The sequence below is a fragment of the Falco biarmicus genome, chromosome 2 (genome assembly GCF_023638135.1).
Source record: "Falco biarmicus isolate bFalBia1 chromosome 2, bFalBia1.pri, whole genome shotgun sequence".
NCBI classification, from domain to species: domain Eukaryota; kingdom Metazoa; phylum Chordata; class Aves; order Falconiformes; family Falconidae; genus Falco; species Falco biarmicus.
The window spans coordinates 34,382,037-34,405,765 of NC_079289.1; the positions used below are offsets into that span (position 1 = coordinate 34,382,037).

The 23,729-nt window shown below is 41.9% G+C and overlaps 1 protein-coding gene across 6 annotated transcripts in view; it reads left to right on the forward strand.

Moving 5' to 3' along the window:
- Positions 1-23,729, forward strand: part of ELF1 (E74 like ETS transcription factor 1) — a 92,250-nt gene that overhangs the window by 22,067 nt on the left and 46,454 nt on the right. For 2 of the 6 annotated variants that reach the window (XM_056329913.1, XM_056329911.1), the window contains exons 2-3: positions 1,068-1,267; positions 2,454-2,583. The exons of 3 other annotated variants lie outside the window; for them this stretch is intronic. The gene's annotated coding sequence lies outside the window, so the exon portion shown is untranslated. The remainder of the gene's footprint in view (positions 1-1,067; positions 1,268-2,453; positions 2,584-23,729) is intronic. One more of the 6 variants, XM_056329914.1, reaches the window with a different exon arrangement.

Sequence of the window (23,729 nt, forward strand, 5' to 3'; positions counted from 1 at the left end):
GATTGGGACAGTGTTTGCACTGGGCGCTGTGGCTCTGAGCACCTTGGCTCTGCCGCTGCCGCTCGCCCAGTGTGGCCCTGAGCGACGCTAAAATGGCAGGTTTGCTGTTTCAGAGGCAGATCTCTCTGTGCCCTTGGCCTTAAATTGTGGTTCTGTTTTTGCCGAAACAAACTTGCTTGCTGGCAACCGCCGTGGTGTAGTTTTTATATAGTGAGGGAGAAATGGGCAGGTACTCGCCTTTTCCTGAAAATGACGAAGAAGCGATAGTAATAGGGATGGTGTTTGTGGCAGAGGGACAGACCAATTATAAAATGGGCTTAGTGGTAGTTGTAATGGGAGAAGAAAGTGCTGGAGGTAATTGCGGTGTGTCAAATTGCTTTTTAAACTTTCAGTGGATCAAAACTACCTTGATTCTCCTAATTATGTACTTCTGAACTCTAGCACGGTATTATGAAAACAAAGAGTGCTTCCACCTTGTTTACAGTCGAACAGAAATGCAGGCTAATATATTTAGAAGTTTTGTCTGAGTATGTAACTTCGGACTCTGTATTTCAGTCTTCCAGTTGAGAAATAAAGTTGAGTATCGTCTTACTGAAAATGAAATGGCAGGGAGCTCGAACTATTGCACACAGGGGAACATTTCCAGTTTCATTTACTGTATGGAGCCTATATCTGATAAGTATAATGGAGTTTTGCTTAATACTGCAATTGGTTGCAGGGGAGAGAGGGAGGCAACCATTAAGTAAATGGTCGTGCTTTGGGTGAGACTGTCTCTTGTCTTCAGCCTTTCCAGTGTTCACCCATATCTTCCTTCTGCATGTTACCGTACGGTGTGTTTTTACCATCTTTTGGTTTTGTCTGTTTTGTTTTGAAAAGCAACGGGTTTTGCAAGGGTTTGGGATATTTATTTGGTGCATTGTTTCATGTTGAAAAATCCACAGAGGAGATGATAAAACTACAGAGGAACTGCTTGGAAAAAAAATGTTTTGAGTTGTCGATAGAAGTTTTTTACTGAAAAAAATCTTTAAAGTATTTGCATCTTCCTTTTTTTCATCATTAATTTTCAGATCTTAGAGCCGAGACAACTGTCTGCTGTGCTTGCAACTGGCAGAGCACGAGCCTCCCTTTCCTTACCTCTTTCCTCCCCTTCTTTCTGCTGTACTGGACCTTGTTGAGACATCCAGCCTTAAAAACTGGAGTTATCCTAAGACGGTTCCCAAGCTGCAGCTGTTTATCTTGGGCAGAATGCTTTTTTGTGTGCTAAAGGGTAAGTAGCTGCTGGTGCGTTCTCTTGAGCAGGGCTTCACGCAGGAGCAGTTCCTCTTTGAAGGCAGTGCTGCCATGTTGAGCATGTCTTGCTGCTGCACAAGGACTACACCAGGGCTACAGGAGCATCTGTGGTGCAGTGGTGGAGCTAGGAAAAAGTGATTTGAAAGTCCTCCAAGCCTTACAGATGACAGCTTGGACAAATCTAGAAGGCAGAGAAGAAGTGGATTAGCAGGGACAGAGAAATGACATTAGTTTTTGTTGATTATTATAGCTGAAGCCTGTGTTTGTTTCCAAAAAAAAAAAAACAAACCCCAAACCAAAAAAACAAACCACTTTTCTTTTTTCCTCCCACCCTAAGGCAGGGATCTTTCAGTTTGGATTGAGTTTGTGGTTGTTGTGAGATGAGCCATGGGAGTGGTATGATTAGATGCCAGTTAGCTTGAACTGTATTTCCAGACCCATGCTTTTACAGAAGTGCCTGTTTTCTAATGTGCTCTTTTTTTCATCCATTGAATATTAGAATTGCCAAGTCAGTGATCTTGGCACTCAAATGAGGAAAAAAAGAAAGAAAAAACCCCAGTAGTAAACGTCCAGATTTGAAGAATGTTGTTGGCCTGGTATAGCCTGATGTTTCAGTATTGCTGTGAACTCGTACTTCAGTGGTGTGCATTACTCTTTGGACACTTCTGTGTATAAAATAAATAAAAATACACGAGGTGTGGAAGTGTAGCCTTTTCTCCCTTTTCAGCATAGCTGTATTCAAGGGAGGGGACTTTTTGGTAAAACTGTTCAGTGAGCTGATGGAAAAGACTTTGTAAGAAAATGCAGAATTTCCCTCTCAGAAGAGAAGCGTTGATCTCCAAAATAGCTTTCACTTCTTGCATTAGCAAAAGTTTCTCAGCTTTTGCTGCAGATTCTGTTGTTTTCACTGACATTGTTGGTAACTCTGTGAAGTTTTGTTGGGTATGCGAGGAGCAGTGAGGACTTTTCCCCACCGGAGTGATTCAGCACAGGAGTGGCAGGAGGTGGAGTTCACTTTTCCAGCCTTGGTTACAATCCGCTCCATAAGCGCTGAAACTTTGCTACCATATGCCAGTGACTTACTGTGCTTATCGTTTTAATGCCACTGATGTGCTTTAGAGACGATTTGCTTCCTTAAATCTTACTTAAATGTTCCTTCACAGATAAAGGAGTTGACAGAGACTATACATACTGAAATTTGAAGTCTTTTGCTTATCGAAAGTCCGCAGAAGCCATGTGAAAGGCTGTGGACATTATCACTCTCCTGACCTGACCGGGCTAATCTGTGTGGAGGTAAAAACAATTTATTCTTCAGTATGGACTTGTCCTGCGGCAGAGCTTCCTGCTGTGTCAGCCTTTGTGCTAAAAGCATCCCATTAGATAGACTAAAGTTTATGCATTCTTACCTTGATGTGCTTTAGACCTTCACTACCTACCAGTTATCTTTAGCGAGGCATCGAATGGCTAGAGCTCAGGTCATTTATTTGTCCTGAAAGAGATCAGTCATCTTGGGTCATGTGACACTTTGTGCTAGGTTCAGGTTTGAATGTGACAATGATAGCCATTTTGTTAGCCTGGAAAGCACCTCCAATTTTTAAACTTGCATGTAAAAATTATTTCTGTCTGTGTTGGGGGGGGAAATATTGTGGTTAAGGTAAGTTGCTGGGAATAAGAATACTAAATACATAGGTTGGAAACTGTGGGAAAAGGTTGTTTTTAGATGGATTGAATGTCACTGCCTGCTGCTATAATTAGATGTTTTAGTCTATTTCTAGAATACCCTATATTTAACTCATCATCACATCAACATTTCTGTGTGAATATACCAAATTTTTTATTTTGAGGGGAGTGTTCAAGTGCTTCTTGAATGGTTACCGTTAGCATACTAACGGTTTCATCGCTTCATTTGTAAGCTCCTTCCGCATTTGCCTCGCCTTCTTGCATGGCAAGGGTTTGACTTCTGAAGTGGGTTCAGTATAAATGTCATCCCACATGAGAGTGGGTTTCAGAATTGGAAGAAAGGGGTGAGCTTGGTTGATTCGAATTGCTGCCTGCTGTTGAGAGAAAAAAATATGTTAATACATATTGTGGCTGCATATGCTGTTCTGTCATGCTGTATGTTCGTTCCTCTAGGGTTACTTGTGTTTTTCATGGGAATTTTTGAGAGAGTTAACAAAGCTGACAGGTTAGGAGAAAACTACCTTGCTTTTACGAGCTTTGTATCATTCACTTACACTCTTCTCCAGTTCTTGCCTGTCTTGGTGTTCATTCAATTTTATATTGTAGCTAGGGAAAGAAGCAGCAAAATATGATCGTGAAACTACAGGCTGACTGCTGTCAGAAAATTAATGTTTAACTTGCTCTTCCAACCAGACTCGATTTCAAGTTAAAAGCAAGTTGACAAGGGTACTGTTAGTTTTCTCCTAAGTGCTACCTGTTCTGCACTAGACAATTTTGGAGCTAACAAGAATAGTTGCCCAAGGATGTGATGGCATGGTTTGTTTTTAGTGGAGACCATCTTTCTGACCAGAAGATGACCTCTTAGGGAGAGCTTTCATGAAAACGGTGTCTTGAAAGTGCCAGGGCTTCCACGTTGTCTGCTGAAAGCAGTTTTGACTGACATTGTCCTCAGAGGTTCTGGTTATGTTATCCACCCCTGTTCTCTTGGGATGTTTGCTGTTTTGTGGTGCTGTCTTCCCTGCCTCTCCAAAGCACCTGTAAACCCTTTACAGCTGTAGCCATTCAAGCTTTGTCATGCTGCCTTTAAATCAAGCATGCAAACAAGGGTATTAGCCATCAAGAAAATAATTATGAAGCTTATGTGCTGTGGAGTGCAGAGAATGCTGCACAAATCGCAAGAATTTACTTCCCTGTCTTCTGGTACCTCTGAACCAGCTTGGCAAGAGCTCTGTGAGCCTGGCAAAGGGCTCCAGGTGCCCTTGGTGTTGTGCTACTGAGAGGCAGCCATCCTGTGGTGTTTTTTTTTTTCTTCAAAAAAACAACCAACTTTTTTCTTTTTGAAATAAACAAAAGAAGGAACTGCAGAGAGGAAGTGTCTGTTTGGGGACTTTTTTTCTTTACAAAGGTGGTTTTAGACCTATGAATGAAAATGAAACTTTCTGTGTTGAGAAATAGTCTCAAGTTTGACTGCTAGGGATGGCTTCTGGCATCTTTGAAAATATTGGCTCTTTTCTTCTTAAAAAAAACATATTTCTTTTAGTGTCAGCTAAAAGCAACAATGAAATAAGTTGCTATTGAAACAACTGAGTGAAATACAGTTTTAATTTGTCTGATAGGGCCATAGTATAGAAATGTGTTAATTTAGGCTATTTAAAAATGGGTTGTGGAGGGGTTTCCTGAGAAGAAAACCAAGAAGTTACTATTGGTAGAATATTTTCCTAAATGTGCACTTCTGAAAGACATATGTCTAATTATGAATGCTTGATGTAACACAACATTCTACCATTTCTTTTTATAAAAAGCTAATCGTTTTATGATACGGTCCTTCAAATGAGCTGTATTATGTGTTGTTTCAGTGGTAATGGCCTAGAAATAATTCTCAACAGTAAGAAACATCAGAAAACTTTTCCTAAACTACAAGCTAAGATCTTGGTCTTGCAAATGTTTTATTTAAAAATAATAGGGATATTTGAAGAAAACATTTAATACTTTTAAAGCCACATAGTTGGAAAGGGTACATTTTGTGTCTGGATTCTGATGTTTGTAATATTGAAAGCATCTCTTAAGTTCACTTGAATGCAGGGCACCCTTAGGAAGCATTTTGTTGGTTTGTACTGCCAGACTTTGTAAACAAAAGAGCTGTGACGATATTTTATTGATATACTGTGATTTAAAATGTGTGCGTTTGAGGGGAGAGACCATAGCAGTTATTAGTTGAAAATAGCTGCTGCCACGAGAGAAGCGACACAGAAGCACTTATCCGTACATGCTATACACATGCAGCATGTCTAGTGGAGAAGAAAAAAAAAATCGGTGGGAAGTTTTATGGGTTAATTTTTGCTGCCTTACATGAGCATCTCTAGATGGGGTGAAATCAGGAAAAAAGATGCCTGTGTGGAGAAACAGCTTTCTGACAGAGGCTGCCTTGGGGAGAACCTGTTACATTGTCTGTTGTGTGTAAATACTAAGCTTGGTATTTACTAACTGGATGGCAGAATTATGCTAGTGCCTCGAGGCTGCCTCTGGTATCTCCACACACCCTGTGCTTACTGAGTTTACGTGCACACTGAAGGTGCTTCAGCCTCAACCCAGCTGCTCGTTTTCACTCATAAGTGAAGGTTGCGTGTGCAGCCACCCCAGTCGTTTGGCTGCACATCCCGTTAAACCCATGTGGCAGTGGTTTACATGGATATGCCCTGAAGCACAGAAAGGAGGTTTGAACCAAGCAAGTTTTACTTGGATAATGCACTGTCTTAGAGATCATGGGTTGTAAATCCTTAAACGGCTCATTTAGCATCTGCCCAGGCCCTTAGCTTGCTTGCCCTTAGGTTCTTGACTCAACAGTGAGCTGCACTAGTTGAGCTAAAGTTGCAATTTAAACTCTAGATGTACGTTTTTGTGAGCACACAAACTTGTACCAGTCTGATTTAATTTAAAATGTGCTTTTAGTGAAACAGTTAAAGGTGGGCATGATCGTTCCTAGATGTTTCCATGGCAGAGCACTCATCCAGCTACCTTAGTGCTGCTTGAGGGGTGCCACCTTTGGTTTTCCTCACTGACAGCATAGTGTCAGTTTGTTTCCTAGTGTTTTATTGCCCTCCCCTCCCATCCGCAGTCTGAACTGTTTGTGTGAGCAACCCCTTATCTGGTTCAGCCACAGTGAGCCAAGCTGGCAAGTCAGGTGTCCATGCCATGGCAAGTTGTTGGGCTGGTTGGCTGAACCAGGTCAGGGATTGATTTTGAAGTGGTAGAGTTTGTAAGAGCTGGGGTTGAGAAATAAGGGGAGGACCAAGTAGCACAGTTGTCCTTGGAAGAAGATAGTTTTCCATGGCCAAAGCTTCAACAAAGTGATAGAACAGTTAACTCTCTTTTTACACATCACATCTAAGCTCTCTTAAAAGCTTGCATTCCAATGAGTTGTCTGAACACCACAGCTAGATGCTTCTGATTGAGAGGAAGGGTGTGTTAACGTTATAGTTAGGTTTTCCCCAAAATTATGTAGAGGTGTAAGTCTTGGTAATATAAAATGAGAGAAAAGGTGTTTGCTTTTTAGTCGGGGAGCATGTACAAATAAAAGCTTTTGGTAGAGGGGGAAGCTTGGGCTTTTTCATTCTTTTTCCCTCTGGGAGAAGAAGGGGAAGGAAACACAGGAACAAGAACCACACTGCTGTGTCTTTTTGAAAGAATGTTAGCTTCTTGACTTGTTTTAAAATATTCTAGTTATTCCTGTCTGCTAAATCAGATTATTGAAATGAAATGATGACCTTTGTTCTGAGCCTGGAAGTATACAGGAAGAAGGCAGGTGTTTGGGCAGATTAAACCTCCTAGCTAGAAAATGTTCAGATAGAGCTGAAGCTCTAAGAATGCTGTATTCTTGCTGAGGCTAAAAATGTAAGAATGAGGAAGAATTTTAAAAGTTGATTATGGTCAGTTGCCAAGAGCAATGCCGTGATAAATTATTAACTCATTGCTCTGTACTGCCTCGTAGTGCAAACAGAAAAGCTGGTTGTTGTGCTCTGCTTGGTAAGTCAACACTGTAAAAAATACCTTGGTTATCTGGAAAATGTCTTCTTTGGAGTGTTTATTAAAGGGACATTGTAGGATTAAAAATCATGTTTCCCCTCTGTTGAAGCTGGTTAAAACAAATACAAATCCAGGAAGGCAATTTCTTTCTTGCTGTCCAGGGAGCCTGGTCAGTGGCTGTTGATCAGCTTGGTTTCACTTTTGCTCCTCTCTGTTTGGTGCTTCAGTGAGGTGTGATCCCACTTACCTCCCCAAAAAACCATGAGTAGCAAGGCAATTAGGCTGCTAGTCACAGAGACATGAGGCAAGCTGACTCATAGCTGTTCTGCAGGAAAAACAGTTCTGTGGAGACCACTCCTCCCTTGTTATCTGTAACAGAGTTGGAGGAAGACATGCAAGGGGCAGGCTGTTTGGAGCATGGGGGTGCCTTGCTGTTGACATGCAGCAGCAGCTTCAAGGATTACATTTTCAATTTTGTAACAACGGAGACATCCTGATTTTTGTTTTGCTTTTATAAATACAAATTCCACAACATTCACCTTTCCATTTTTACTTAAAATATACAGTTTGAAAACTTAGATGATCTTAAGGTGCCTCAAAATCATTTATAAAAGAACCCCCCCACCCTTAATCTAGCCGTGTGATTGTGTTACATGACATTTTTGGCTAATTTAATTGTGTATAATCAATATAATAGAGATGATTATGCTTGTACATATAACTTTTTATGTGTTATGCTTAGAGCTAATACAATAGTAATAACACCATTGAAATAAATATGTATGAACATTTTGAAATATTTGCTGTAATTAAGTCTGTAGTTCATTAGCAGGACACAGATGAACTTTCAGCGTTAAAAAGAATATCCAGCTTGAGAGTAAACTATTTCTGGATCAGTGTCAGTATCTGCCACCCCAGTTTTCTTAGGAAAACATTGAATCCTGCCAGTACATGTTGCAAGATATGACCAACGTGACTTAAAAACTAAGAAACAAATCTACAAAATGCTGTTGGCTACATAGTATTGTTGGAATCTGAGATGGAAAATAATGTATTTTTTTTTTTCAGTTCTTTTCTAAGCTGTTTTGCCAATCCAGCAAAATTTAGTAAGGTTCAGCTCATGCTGCAAGGCTTTTTTGTTCAGAAAGGGTTTTGAGCAACCATTACTTAGTATCTTTTTAAAATGTGTTGGCTGCTTGGGATTACTTGAGTATTTGTCCAGGGTGGGACCTGTGTTTTAAGCCGGCATCAAACTACAATTATTCCACCAGCTTTCTGTTGTGTCTGTCCTGGTTTAGGACTTTAGTTCCGACTTTCAAGGCATGAAGGGGTCAAGTGCCCAGTGACGTGGAGAGACTAGTCTTGTCTTTTGAAGCACTGAACAGCTGTGGTTCTTTGGGATAACCCAGATGGTCACAGAGCTCAGATGGGAGCTTGTGAAAGCTGGGGACAAAGCATGCTCTGTTGGAGGAACCTAGTTACAGAATGGGTTTCTAGTTAGAAATGAGGAGAATTTGGAGCCTGGTCATTTTCAGGAAATTGCAGACCACTGACTTTGAAATGGCTGTTTTACTAACAGTGCCCGTCACCATGTGTAGGCATTTCTATTCTGCGCTGTTCTGGGATGGGATGGAGAGCATGTTAGGATGGAGAACCTGGGTTCCATAAAGGGTAAAGTGTGCTAGAAACCCTAGGAAATCTGATAAAAGCTTTTTTTTTACTGCTTTTAAGTTTATGCAGAAAATGCCCCTTGGCTATAGCCGTAGATGATGGTGTTAAATCTAGTAGATATCTACTGGTTGATGTATTTCCCAATTTTATTTAGCACTAGTGGCATGTCTTCTGTTGCTTTAGTTGGCAACCCTGCAGATACAGCTCAAAATTTCTTTTCTTCAGTTTTATACCAGCAGTTGGCAATTGGTGGAGGAAGGATATGAGGCCATCTTAATAATTTCTCATCCCACCTGAAAGTATAATTTTTAGGCTGGCTAAGGAGAAGATGTTTTCTGACGGGTGACATAATGGAGTAATCCAAGACTGAACAGAAGACTGCTTAGAGAGGGGCTGAGAATAACATAGTGCTTCACGTATAGATAACACAGAAATTACAGCTATGCTGCCGTTACTGCTTTTCACTGAAAATTTGCTTTGTCTAGCAGTTGGTTCTTTACTTGCTTAAGCTATATTATTTCTTGTGCTTATGCCGTTGGTACTAAATACTTCTTCAGTGTTTCAATTTTGTGGTAGGCTAACAGGTGTTACTCTAGGTATTAGTGTTAGAAAAGCCCCGCAGGTCATCTAACCTGTCACCTTTTCTAGGACAGTGCAGTCCCATTAAGTAGACATGCACATTTGGCAATGTGATTTCTGCTGCTGGTTGTGGTTCATTTGTGAAGATTTCGGATTGTTTGCCTCTTCATCTATTAAGTCAAGTAACTTGGTTTCTTGGTGGTGTACAAGCCCGTTTGAGGAAGGCCAGGCTCTAAAACCTCTGGAGCTGGCTTGAGTGCTGTCCTGGGCCATGCCCGGCAAGAACAGGCCACTGGTGTTTTACGCCCTGCTTTGGTGGCCTTCTGGGGCCACATTTCAGTACGGTTGACCTGATTACTTTTTATCCATCTGGCTGACTGGCTGTGCGTGGGCTTTTTTTCTTCTGGGGTTTTTTTGGTTTGTTTTTTGTTTTGTTTTGTTTTTTTTATAGAAGGTGTCACAGAGTTTCTCCCTCCCGTGGGAGGCCGTGGCTTGTGCAGGAGGGCAGGCATGCTCCGTGACAAGCGCGGGAGGGACGCGGCTGTGCGGGCAGGAAACACTCGTGGCTGGGCCCTGGTATCTTCGGCTGTGCTTCCTGTCAGTTAAACCACGAGCAGGGGAGCAGATGCACCCAGAGATGACGACTTTGCTGTCTGCCCCCGGCAGCCATTGTGTAACAAACTGTCTTTTCAAGAGTGTACTCATGTCTGTATGCTTTTGACTTTGTTATCCCTCCGAGACCCTTGTTTAGATACCTGAGAGTAAAGATCAGAATTTAATTAGTGCAACAGAAAGCAGTACTTGAACTCTTGAAGCATGAACTGTAAAAGAGTAACCATGGGACTTATCCTAACACAGTGAGAGCTGAGGTTCAGTGTTTCTTTTTCCACTGCTGCCAGAGTAGGAGTTTTTAAATGTGTATGAGAAGTGGACAGATTGTGTTTGGAGTTATGCAATTTCATTAATATCTTTCTGGGCAGATAATTGCCATGTTACTTGACCCACTGAGTGTGTATTGTAAGATCCTGTGATCTTTGGAGTGATTCTTTTTTATAATTACTAATTTTTTAATTTGAATCTGCTTGTTGATCTGTGTTTCTGAGGCAACTCTGGGTTTCAGTTAAACAGCTTGCTACAAGTGCGCAGAAAAGGCACACAAAACTGTCTAAAAGATAAGTAGGTCTCATGATTTCTGAAGATAGGCATGTTATTACAACATAGTTAATTTATTGATGCTAGAACTCTAATAATATCTTTCCCCGCATCAGATTTTAGAGAACCAAGTACTCTGCACATCAAGATTATGTTAGAACTGAAACTGTGTGGATTCATTGCAACCTTTTTGCTTGACTTGATGCTTTCTTCCTCATGTGACAACATAACTCCCACAGTATTGGGTTTTTTCCTTAAACTGTGTATTTGTTAACTAGCCAGCATGGAGTAGAGATGTCTTTGCTGTGTGATGAAATATTTCTGTCTACGTGCTGTTTAAAACAGAGGCGCTCAGCCTGAGAGGCACATCCTCAGGGTGAGGAAGAGTGGAAGGGTTGTAGGGGCAGTAAGATTAGATGGGTAAGGGGTTTTGGGGGTGTGTGTGTTGGGTTTTTTTCTCCTGACTTTTCTCAGGTGATGAAGCACCTTGTGTGAGAGGTGGGGAGATAGTTCTGTGCTTGGCAGAAAAGCTGCTTTCATAGAAGCAGGCACCACTCGTAGCTCTCAGCAGTGCCTTGACCCTGAAGGAGCAGCTCCTGGTTCTACCAGGTGTCCGCAGGGCCATGAGCCAGCACCACAAGGGCAAAACTGCATTTTGCCTCTTTGAAAGGCACCAGCTCTCGCATTTTTAACATAGCTGCACTAGAAGCTTTTCACAGTGACAGCATATTTCTGCTGATGTGTTTCCTTTCAGTTTTGAGCACCATTTTTCTCAGTACTGTCTTGTTTGAGAGAGGAAAGGTACAAATGGGGCACAACCCTCTGGGGGGAACACATAGTAAAATTTCCATGAAACTGCTTGAAGTCCATGGCACCTTGAAAAAGGCATAGTGTTGGGGTTTTTTCCTCACCTACTCATAATACTAATATTAATGTATTGTATCTGTGATCACAGCAAGCCACTGAGACTGCACAAAAGTAGATGAAATGTTAGGCAGCAGAAAAAAAGAAAAAGGAGACAGAGGAATAATAAAGGGATGGATTAGAAGCTATGTAAAACAACTTATCCCTGCATTACTTTGTGTTTAACTAGTTAGTCTTCTACTTTAAACTCAGATTTCCCTTGGGTTTTGGGTTTTAGGATTTTTTTCTTTTTTCCCCTGTGACAGGTTGAATGTCATGGTGGGAGAGGAAAGGGTAGGGTAGAAGTGATAGAATGTTTTCTGTCTCTGGTTTCTATGATAATTTGCAAGTTTTCATAACAGAGCTGATACCTGCTGAGGAGCTTCTTGCGTGATGAAGCTGTTGTGCTGCAAGAAAGGCTGAGGGCTTGCTTCATCCACACTGTACACTTGTTTTCCCAGAGGCCTAAATAAAAATGGTCAGAGGGGTGTAATACCTGTCCTGTGAGTAAAGGCTTCAGAGAGTTCGGATTGTTCAGCCTGGAGAAGAGGAGGCTCCAGGGAGACCTTATTGCGACCTTTCAATGTTTGAAGGGGGCTTATAAGAATGATGGAGAGAGGCAGTTCACCAGGGCCTGTAGTGACAGGACAAGGCATAACAGTTTTAAAATGAAAGAGGGTGTGTTTGGATATAAGGTAGACCTTTTTTACCATGAGAGTGGTGAGACCCTGGCACAGGTTGCCCAGAGATGTGGATGCCCCATCCCTGGCAGCGTTCAAGGCCAGGCTGGACGGGGCTTTCAGCAACCTGGTGTAGTGGAAGGTGTCCCTGCCCATGGCAGGGGGTTGGACTGGATGATCTGTAAAGGTCCCTTTCAGTCCACACCTTCCTGAGATTCTATGAGTTGAGGCCTGGATCAGCTCCTCATAATTTAGGCAAGTCAAGTGACTCAAAGAAAGGCCTTTCATCTCCAGGAGATGGAGCACACTTTTCCTCCTATTGATTACAGGGAGAACTTTGAGCAACCAAAGTCCTTTTTTATGGAGGTGTTTGAGGTTCTTAGAATCAATCTGAATTTAGAGGACTTGATCGTCAGGAAAAATCCTACTTTTTGTGGGTCAGAGGGGAAAAGTTGTCATAGGATAAAGTTGTTTCCTGACAGTAGAAGCTGTGTCGGTGCATATCTGCTTGACCCTTCTCCTGGGTATGACACTAATCAGGGTTTCTATTTTGGGAGGGATGGGTGGGCTTGTGCAATGGCCCTGTTCAGACAGTGCCTGAGAGGCAGGGCAAGTGCATGTGTGTGGGGGCGCATGTTTGCATGTGCATGTTTGCCTGTGTGAGTAAGAATGTGCGATATGGTGTTGCCTTTTCCTCTGAAGCCTGTGTAGCAAGAGTGGTCATCTCCTGATCTGACAAGCTGCATATCAAAATCTTTGAGCCTAGGTGCAGTAATATCTGTATGATTCATTCTGCAGGGCTGAGAGGAGGTAGAAAGAGGTCTCCAGGTTTGTGAGCCAGTGGCTGTGGCGAGGTTGTGCTGCTTTCTGTTGCAGGATGAGACCAATTTGGGCACACAACTCGGCCCAAGGTGACTGGGCAATTTTGTGTTTTCCCCATGCAATTTGGTTCCCCCCAGCCTTGCTGCCTTGCTTCCCCCCCTGCACCTGGGGAGCCAGGCTGGCTCGTGGACCCCTGCAATAGGGGCTATGGCTGGATGACAGCGTGACGTGTGCAGCAGGCACCTCTGGTGCCTGATTTAGTTCTGCAAAAGACACAGGAACTTGAACGATGAAATGAGGAAGAGGTGAGGCTTTAATATCTCTACACCTGCTTTGTGGAGGCTCTGAAACTTTCCAGAATACCCTGATTCTGTAGGTCTTCTCATGTAACACTCGTAAATTCTGTGTCTAGTTCATTAGCAGTGAATTCCCGTGTCTCCCAGGAGCAGGTGTGTGCTCATGTGAGAGTGACTTAGGCTTCAGTGTGAACGTTTCCCCAGACATTACGAAATGAGAAAGACTGGCCTGTCCAGACACTGCTTTCCCTGGAGGGACCTTTGCAGACCCCATTCCTTTTCCACATCACTCTTAAGAGAAATCTTTTTGCTTTTTTATATTAATCTTGTTGGTCTTTAACTTGTGTTTCATCACTGTTTGAAACCCCTCGGTGGGAATTGTTGGTCTAGCAGCAAGTCAGGAGATAATTTATATTCTCTTAATAGCAGAGTTTGCTAGTTTGAAATTCCCCAGACAAGTAGTCTCCTTTCTTAATCCCACCCCATGCAAATAATTTATAACATAAAATTTAAGCTGCGTTGATCTGTAAGAAGAAAAATGTACAAATGGCATGGGAATATTAGTTTGTTTTATCCTACATAGCTGCAAGTTAGTGTATTTGTTATTGTAATTACGCTAACTGTCATGAAGCACACACATTTCCAGAATAAGCTGAGTGAATACATTGCATTTTCGAGTGCATTAAAATTGGCAGCTTAAAAAGTATTACCTAAATTTTCATTATGGCTTGAGTGAATGTTATTCTCCACTATAACTGTGTAAATGGTCTCTTGCCTTGCTGAAGTTTTAAAGGCATGATTTTAGATGCAGTATTCTCTGTTTGGTTCTTTACCTAAGATTTTCTTTTCTGCAGACATTTAAGTGAATCAGATATGTCATGTTATGTTCTGGATAGATGTTCAGTACAGCAGAAACGCCTGTACTCTTCATACTGTTAATGCTCCTCCAATTTCGGCGGCCTTCAGCATGTCATTGATTTAAACGAGCAGCAGCTTTTGGGGAGGGGTAATGCTGAACAAGTAGGTGAAGGGCTGCCTTTAAAAAAAGGCACCGTGTTGGCTCAGGAGATGACCACCCTTGCTATGCAGGCTTAAAAGGCAAAGGCACCACCATATTCCATATCTGTGGACTTGGATGTGCTGGTGGATGGAAAGCTGGACATGAGCTGGCAATGTGTGCTTGCAGCCCAGAAGGCCAACTATATCCTGGACTGCATCAAAAGAAGCGTGGCCAGCAGGATGAGGGAGTTGATTCTCCCCTTCTGCTCTACTCTCATGAGACCCCACCTGGAGTACTTTGTTCAGCTCTGGGGACCCCAACATAAGAAGGACCTGGGCCTGTTGGAGTAAGTCCAGAGGAGGGCCTTGAAGATGATTAGAGGGCTGGAGCATCTCCTATGAAGAAAGGCTGAGAGAGTTGGAGTTGTTCAGCCTGGAGAAGGGAAGGCTCCAGGGAGACCTTATCACAGCTTTCTGGATCTTAAAGGAGGCTTATGAGAAAGATGGGGGCAAACTTTTTAGCAGGGTCTGTTGCAATAGGATGAGGGATAATGGTTTTAAACTAAAAGAGGGTAGATTTACACTAGGTATAAGGAAGAAATTTTTTACAGCGAAGGTGGTGAAACTGGCGCAGGTTGCCCGGAGAGGTGGTAAATGCCCCATCCCTGGAAACATTCAAGGTCAGTCTGGATGGGGCTCTGAGCACCCTGATCTAGTTGAAGATGTCCCTGCTCATTGCAGAGGGTTGGACTGGTTGACCTTTAAAGTTTCTTTCCGACCCAACCTATACTGTGATTCTATAGTTGTCTTAGAAAACTCACAAAGACTTTTTCCCAGGGCCCGTAGTGACAGGACAAGGGGCATTGGTTTTAGCCTGAAAGAAGGTAGGGTTAGATTGGGCATAGGGAAGAAGTTTTTAATGTTGAAGGTGGTGAGACATTGGCACAGGTTGCCCAGAGAAGTTGTGGGTTCTTTATCCCTGGAAGTGGTCAAGGTCAGGTTGTGGTGGGACTGTGAACAACCTGATCTAGTGAAAGATGCCCCTGCCTGTGGCAGGGGTGGTTGGAACTACATGATCTTTAAAGTTCCCTTCTGACCCCCCAACCATTCTGTGATGCTGTGAAAACAGCACAACTGTTCAGTGAATGTCTGACTTGGCAAACACCTGGAATCTGGACATAGGGTGTTACCTTTTGAAAAGCTGGCTGAAATGAGAAGAACATGTCCAGTAGGGAAATAAGAGAAATGCAGAAGCCTTTGCACCTCAAACAATAGCCCTAATGTTTATCAAGTGAGTTAATGCTGAAGATGCTAACAGGGGAAAGAAAGATGATGCCAAAGATTGAGAATGAAAAAAACCCAAACCTATGGTCTCTAGGCAGGTATGAAAAAGTTGTCTCAGGAAGGTTTAGAGACAAGAAAATTCTGTTCTTTTTTCTGCATACAATGGAGGTATATTCAGTGCGTCCACATGAGGTGAGTTTATTGGGATAACCTGCACATAGAGCTCTTTGTGCCGTGCATTCCACGCCCATAAGTAGCTGGCTGTCTAGTAACAAGGTAGTTTGTGTACCAAACAAGTTACAGCTAGAGCCTAAGGTTCAGTGGGTTGGGGTGTTTTTTTGCTTTGTTTTGTTTTCTGGAGTATGTAATACTCACCTTTTGCAACCAAGGCCATGTTGCTCCTTCCTTGTCTCTGCATGTGTGTGTTGGTGCTTCATTAAAGTTGTTTCCAATCTCAAGTTCAATTTTAAACTAATGTTTTGAGAGTATTCCTTGAGTTCAGAGCAAACTGGTTGGTGGGTGACTTTGCTCCCTTTCTGGCATGCTTACTAGTCATGTTTACTGGAGCATATCTGGAGTATTTTGTTGATTCTTGCCTTTCTCTGTGGTAAGCTGTGACCAGAACGCTAGTATGAATTACCCTTGTAGAAAGTACGTACCAGATCAGAGCTGTGACTTGTTGTGCTGAACAGAAACATACAGGCCCAAATGAGCCTTAGCCCTTCTGCCTGTGAGCTTAGATCCCTCGTTTTATGGTTTTAAACAAATTTAAGTGGGTTTTTTTTTGTTAGGCCTGTAGATGAGAAATGAGTTGCAGCTACAGTGAACTGTAAAATATGATCCACTGGAAGTCAGGCAGAAGAGTTCACCTTGAACAGGAGTAACAAACCCCATGCCTTGATACAGGGGACTCTCTTGAAGGCATGGAATTCGTTTTGATACCCCATTTAAGAGAACGAGTCTGTTGTGGCCTACATGAATTCTTCTTACATGAATGCTGTCTGAGCTACAGTAAAAAAACTGATTAAGGCAAAAATAAAATTGAATGCACTCATGCTAAAAAACCCCAGACAATTACATTAGAAAAGACAAACAGTGAAGAAAAAAAAACCAACAGACTGGTCGGTCAGTCCTGGAGGTTAGTGGGAGGGTGTTCATGAAGTCTGACTGACATCACTGACTTCCCTGTCTGCAGCTGTTCCTTACCAATCTGCCTGACTGTAGGTATGGTTTGGTACTTTGCAGCTCTCCTTATATTACCTTTCATTCCTGTTTCTACAGGCTTTTTTGAATCAAGTATTTCTGCCTGTGAAATGTTAAAAGGTGTTGTCGTTCATTCTTGGGTTGGGCTTTTTTGTTGCTTTTTGTGTTCTTTTTTTTTTTAAATATGTATGAAAGCTTAGCACAAACATTAGCATTGTGATTGTGATAAAGTAAGAGATTTCTCCTAATTTTTCTGAGAGGTTTGCTAACAGATGTGTCCCTCCTGTCCCAACCTCAAAAATAGCTCCTTGGCTATGTTAGTAATAGTATTGGACTATCTAAGCCTTGAAAAACAACAAAAAATCACAGTACTACTTTTCTTAGTTCACTCATCAAACTATTTCAAAAAGAACACATAAAAGAGGTAATCTCGATGGTCGTGGCTGAACCGGTGACAAAATGGACCCCTGGGGATGTGTAAGGAAGGTGTGTGTTGGGGCATTGTACTGTGTCTGATTACAGACTGGAGAAAACAGGTCACCTCTTGCCTGGCGTGAAAAACCTCACTGATTAATTCCTGTGGTATAACCATTGGAAATGTGTGACTGAGTACTTAACTTTACCCACAAATACAAGAAATTAAGTGAGGATCTTTGCAACAAATAGATTAAAAAGCTTCAGGCACAGTTTGCAAAACTGTATTTTAACTGATAAGCTTTATGAATAAGTAGGACTGAAAATCAGATGTTTCTATCTATATTTTACCCACATGTCATTGTTAACCACAACGCTAACTTAAATATAAATGTAAGTGTTCTTCTAAATCCAGAGCTAGAATTTCTCAAAGACCAAAATGCTTGCTTAATGCCATGTTAAGAAAGCAGCTTATAGATAAGTGTTAGTTGCAGTGCTTTGTGATACGGGCTGTACTGTTTCTCCACACAAGCCCTCTTAGCCATTTATTCTTTGCTTTGCTTTGACTGGGTCTGTGATTCTTATCTGAAGGATTAAAACGTTACTTAAGAGAAGATTTAGGTTGAAGCAGCAGCAAATAAAATTCTTCTTGTGTGTTTCATCCGTGCTCTCTTGAGTTCGCTCGCTTGTATGAGTGTAATGGTGTATTACCTTGTATTCTCGGCTTTAGCAAGATGGACCACTTGTCCCCAGAAGGAACCTGCCAGAACAACCCAGCATGAGTTGTTAGAACATACATATTTATTTGCTAAAACTGTTTAATTTCAAGGTGTATGATGTGCATGTAGGAAAGCTAAGGTACCCATCATACCTTGTGTAGTCCTCTGAAGTGTCACCATCACAGCTGATGTTCACAGGAATGGCCATGCATCTTGCATAAAAAGAGAAATCGCAGCTACTTTTTTTTCAGCATTGTGCAGTTTAACTTGCCACTGTTTAGACTGTGCACCTTAGACTGTGGAAATAGGATTAGCAGCACACCCTCCAGAAAGGGAATGTGGGCTAAAAGCTATCAGGGAGAAGGTAGGTGGAAGAGCCAAGCCCAGGGCAGCACCGCATCCTGGCCAGGCAGAGGGAAGCTGGTGGCGTGGGAGAGCTGTGGGCTGGAAAGGTCATCCACTGGTGCCGCACCAGTCACGTGCTGAAAGCCCGCCCGCCCGCCTCCTGCTCCAGCAGCTGGGTCTGGAGGGTGGTGAGGAGGTAGGTAGTGTAGTTATGTAGTCTTGAACACAGAGCGAGCCGTTTGGGGTTTCGGAGACCTGCTGAAGTAAGCAGCAAGTGTTTGCAGGCCATGGTTCTCGTTGGAGGTACAAGTTTCTCTGCTGCTGGGTCCAGGTTTGTTCCTGCGGGCATTGCAGAGCCGCTGCCCTTGGCATAGACTGTCTGTCTCCTCCAGTTTGTAAAACGAAATCTCACGCTGTCCCATAGCTGTCAGGTAAGAAGGAAAACTGACTGCTAGAAACGTTTTTGAGGTGATACATTCTAGAATAGACGTTTTCCCTTTTGATAGCAAGGGTTAAACATTGAGGGCAACAGGTATAGGCAGACCTAGGTATGTGATATGTTCGACTGTTTTGCAAGGTGCTATAAATGTTGGCTCCGTGTAATCTGATACCAGGGTAGGACAGGCTAACTTAATGAAGGAAAATAGACAGCAATGTAAAAGAACTGGAAATTCAAGTCTAGCTGACTAATACCAGCCTGCTCCAGAGGCTCTTGACTGCTCGTATTGCTGACAGCTGACAGCAAATGAGAGGCAAACAACAGAAACATTGCCTAATCTGCTCTATATTAATACAGATTCTTTAAAGGTACTACAAAGGTAAGACCCTTTATGTTTCTCAACCTGGGAGAGTAGCTGAATGCAGCCTTCAACATACACATTGTTGACAGGAGTAAAGGCTTGGAAGTCCGTGTGTGTTTGGGAAAGGGGAGGCTTCAGCAAGTTCCGTGTGGATTAGTTTGTGCCCCTTGATATTTGGCGCACATCAGTTAAATTCAGGTTTCTGAAAGTGCTCAAATGCTCAAACATAGAAATGCAAATCACACAGTATTTATATGGCTACAATACACAGTAATGTTTTGTTTGTTGTGCTTGACAGTCCAGTTGGAAAAGTTTAAAAATAAATTAATTGCAAAAGGAAATCCACAGAATGCTAAAAATCTGTGTTGCAGAAGTTGTAACAGGGATTTTTACTGAGCTTGATCCTGTAGCATCTTCTGCAGAATGCTGAAAAAGTCCTGTGGGAGTTTTAACTCCCTGGTCTAGAATTACCGATGCTTGGCTGGAAAAGGTTGCCTGGAATAAGAAACTTTTGACTTGAACCTGATCTCTGCTGGCCTTTTTTTTTTTTTTTTTTTTTTTTCAGTTTCCCCCTTTAATATATATTATTTTGTGTGCATTTATAGTCCAGTTGGGAGAGGGGAAGAAAAAAAAAAAAAAAAAATAGGAGGTCTGTCTTTGGCCAGCAGATTTTTCTTCAGTAAACTTAACTTTTACCTGCAGGTGATTTAAAAATAATGACTGTGTTACTAATTTGTGGGCGAAGTGTTTTTTTTAGAGAAGAGTTGACAGTTTTAAATCAGTATTGGGTACAAGCTGGCAACTGGTAATTTGTGAAGTTTGGCACCTAGCCAAAGCAATTATACTTGGTTTCCCCTAATGTTTCTTTCTCCCACTGCCACCACTTAGTTCTCTGGTGTGTACTCGTTAATCAAAAGAGCAAAACCTCCCAGCATCAGGCAGTTCTTCCCCTCTCCACCGTCTTTCACAAGGTTCCTCATATCCTGTTTTAGCTGTCTTGGAGCTCAGCCCTTCAGCTGTCTCTGTACTGAGACCCTTTCCCTTTGAAATCAGTGAGATCTGACTTATCTGCTGCTCTCTTGTTATAGTTGCTTATAGGATTGTGATCTTTAACGCTCTTTAAAAGGTGCTATTAAATGCCAGAAGCCACTTGAGGGTGCCTTTTGAAACATTTGTTCTGTGTCACAAGAATAATTCATTTGGTTTACAGAAATTTCTGAACTGGATTTGGAATTTTATCAATTTACAGTTTTCTTGGTGTGTTTTTTAACCAGCTTTTTGAGGTTTTTGTGCAATATAAAAAATCGTATGGTATCTTTGATACTAATGTTAGTTATTAATGCTGGTAATTTGGTTATCTTATGACAACATGTGAAACTAATCCTGTCTTTGCAAATTTACTGTTGGATAAAATAGCTTGTACTGAGTGTTGTAGGAGAGGAAGCAATGAGAGATCTTTTGTTTTCCTTTCTCTCCATAATTAGTACTACTTACCTCTTGATGAGCTAGACTATGCAGACATTTGCAGTGTAATATCAAACTTGTAGTCCTTCTATTCTGGTTTTGGAGTGTTTAATATATTGTTCTTTTTCTGATGGAGAATATGAATCCAGAAGTGAGCAGTTGCAAAGAAAAAAATTACAGCAAAATCCTGCCTGTAGAGATGTGTGGTTGTAGGCTGCATTACTGGAGGTTTGTCTTGTGTTACGACCGGTCTTTTCGATTCTGTTTAAAAAGAAATCCTTATGTAATGAGGCTGATTTGGTCTAATTACAAAAACATTTAATAATTTTCCTAAGCTTTTGACTTCTGTCATGTCTGTAGCAAGGGGTTTGAGCAAGTACATCTAGGCTGATGTGCTTTTAATTGCTTTCCTTTTATCTTTTCAAAACTGGTTGCTTCTCAACTTAATTGAATGTCTCCTTGTTCCCATTTTATCAACCGGGAAATAAGACCATCTGATTCTTTTCTTGTATTTACCAATAGTGATGAATTAACTACAAAGGCAGAATCAAAGAACGGACTTTAGTGATTTCCAAGAGTTTTAGACCAGCAAACCTCACTCCCCAGCCTCTGCATTTACTGGAGGTTAGCATGCATCTTGTACCGTTATGTAGTAGCAAGGAGAGAAGCAGGTCTTTGCTATGAATGTTACTGTTCAAAGCTGGCCCTTGGATCCATATTAGATTGCTAAACAAGGCCATGCTTTTGGAAATGTTCTTCATAACAAAACCTGATGGTTGTTAGGATAAGAGACCTTTAGACAACCCATCACGAAGTTCTTAGAAAGACTGGCAGTCACGCTGTTGGTCACCAGGAAGCTGAGTGTGACCGTGTGCTTGTGGACAGTGTTTTTCAGGTGGTGAAGGCCTGACCTGCACCTGAACTTCTCCCCTTTTTGACAGTAACTATGCACAGATGTTATCTTTACAAGACAGAGACTTCAGCGCTGCTCTGTTCCCCAGGCTGGTAGACCGACTGGTAAATTCTTGCAGACTTGGCAGACTGTGCAGGCTCGCTCTGCAGTACCTGGGGGACACTGTCCTTTTTAGGGGTGGTCCAGTTAATCTTGTTTGTTTGGCCTTCAGTGGATGAGGAGAAGATCAAGCTAAATATTCTCCCAGCAGTAGAGAGGTGGTGATGAGCAGCAAGTGGGTGACGGTGACTGAACTGGAACCAAAAGAGGAGCGCTTCTGCATATCCCCTTGTTGTATAGGGATGTGGGAGGTTATGGGGTTTTGCTTCTTTGGTAGCCAAAACAGCTACACCAAAAGTAAAAAGTCAAGTCAGTAGAACAGCACACATTTTGTGTATTTATTTTGGTGTATACATATGTGTGTGTATGTGCACATACACAAAAATGGGGATAGAGTATGTTTATGTAACTGCAACTGATATGTGTATGCATATATCTGTGCAGGCATGTAGAGTAGGTGCTATGTAACATTACATGGCTTTTATCTAACTGTAGTTCAAGTAATGTAGTTTGTCTGTGAGCTGAGCCTTTAGTAACCCAAATACGATCTGAAAAGTTTCAAAGCCCTACAGATAGCCAAGGCTGCTAGGTCACATAACCATGTCTGAAAATTTGCCCTTATCTTCTCTTTTATGCGTCTATATGCCAAAAAGTGTGATTTTAGCAGCTGCAAAATGGTGTTTGAATCCGGTAAGCAGTTTTCATCTGGTGGGGGGTGGGGGTGGGCAGGCAGGGAGGGAACATCTTACATGATTTGGGGAGGGAGGGTGGGATGGCGTTGTGATGTCCCATCTCTGTAACCTCTTCTTATACCATGCACCGAGCCTATGGAAATGCAAGATTCGGTTATTTTCTTCTCAGGAGAATGAGGAAGTAGGGGAGAGGATTTGGTGGATCCTTCCCCCTGGAGTGCCCTTGCGCCCCTGCTTTAGGGCAAGTTATAGCTAACTTTTCCTTTTGTGTTGTCTCTACTTTGCAAGAGCAAACACTGCTTGGAGGAGTGACTAAAACCCAGCATGGCCTTTCTCTTGCATGATCAGATTAGAGAGGCTTGCTCTTTATCTTAGCAGATGTTCAGATACTTTATTCAGAGCTCAAGAGCCTCAGTAGTAAAGTTGGGGAGAGCCTTCCTCACTGCAATATGAGCTTTTAGCTCGCTACTTTATTGAGCTCTTTTAGCTCGCCGTTTAGGACTGGCCTTTCGGTGGTAGTCTGATCTTTTGTTGCTGCACCATCTATTAATTATTTACATTGCTCTATGTCTACACACACTTACATTGATTTGGGGCTACCTTTTATGCATTGAACATGTTGACAGGAGAGGGTACAGAGGAAAAAATGCCTCAACTACACCGTAATTTTCTTCAGATTTCCCAGCAGCGCTCTGCTGGATTTGTGTACAGCAGCTGTGTTATATGAACGTGCTAAATAAAAGGGACTTAAAAAGAGGAACGTTTTCAGGGGTTGGGGAGTCTGTAAACAGGGCTGGAGCCATTACTGTTAATGGTCTGGAAATGAATTTTGCCTCGTATTAAATATTCAGGCTAAAAGAGGTAGTTGCCAAAAAAAAAAAAAAAAAAGAAAAGATGAAAATATGTTGGGGATTTTCTTCTGGTGATGGCAAAGAAGACCTTGTTGCTTGCATTTGTGATTTCTTCTGTCTTTGGAGTAAGCATGTGCTTTTACATGAGGTGTAGGGAAGAGAGGGGTTTCGTTTAACATATTTTGTATTGACTGAATTATGTGCCAATTCATTTTTTTTTAAAAAACCCAATGCTTATTTATATTTAACAGATGAACCTTATTGCTCTCTGTCCTCCTTGCTATATATGTACTGAGAGCCCATGGTGACATAGGCTGGTTTCCAGCCTCGCTGCAAAACAGGGTTTTATTGATACCAAAGATTTCTTTGTCCTTAATGAAAGCTCAGCAAAGGTCACTCAGTTGACTTTCATTATGTCAGCTACTTTTTGTAGTTTCCCTTAGGCAGCGTGGATGCTTTCAGAAGATTTCAGGCTGCTCCTTAAGGTGTTTCTTTCCTTCCTCGGTGATGCCCCCTTACCATGTTGTTTTCCTATCTCCTTTAATTTTGTGTGAGCAGTTGAAATACTGAACCTTCAGAAAATTCTTGTGCCAAGTAATATATATTAACTTATTCGTGCTTGTCATTTTGGTGACTGCAGATGTCTTGGGTCTAAGGACATGGTTGAAAGCCCCTGTTCTGTGCAGTTTCATAATATTTCTGAATAGGAATAATCTGTCAGTGAGGAATGCAGTAGACTATATTGTTAGCATTTATGCTTAGTGTGGACCATACACAAAGATCATCATGGGTTTGGGATTTCTGCATTACAAGAACTGTGTTATCATTCAGCTTTTCCCCCTTTTTAAGC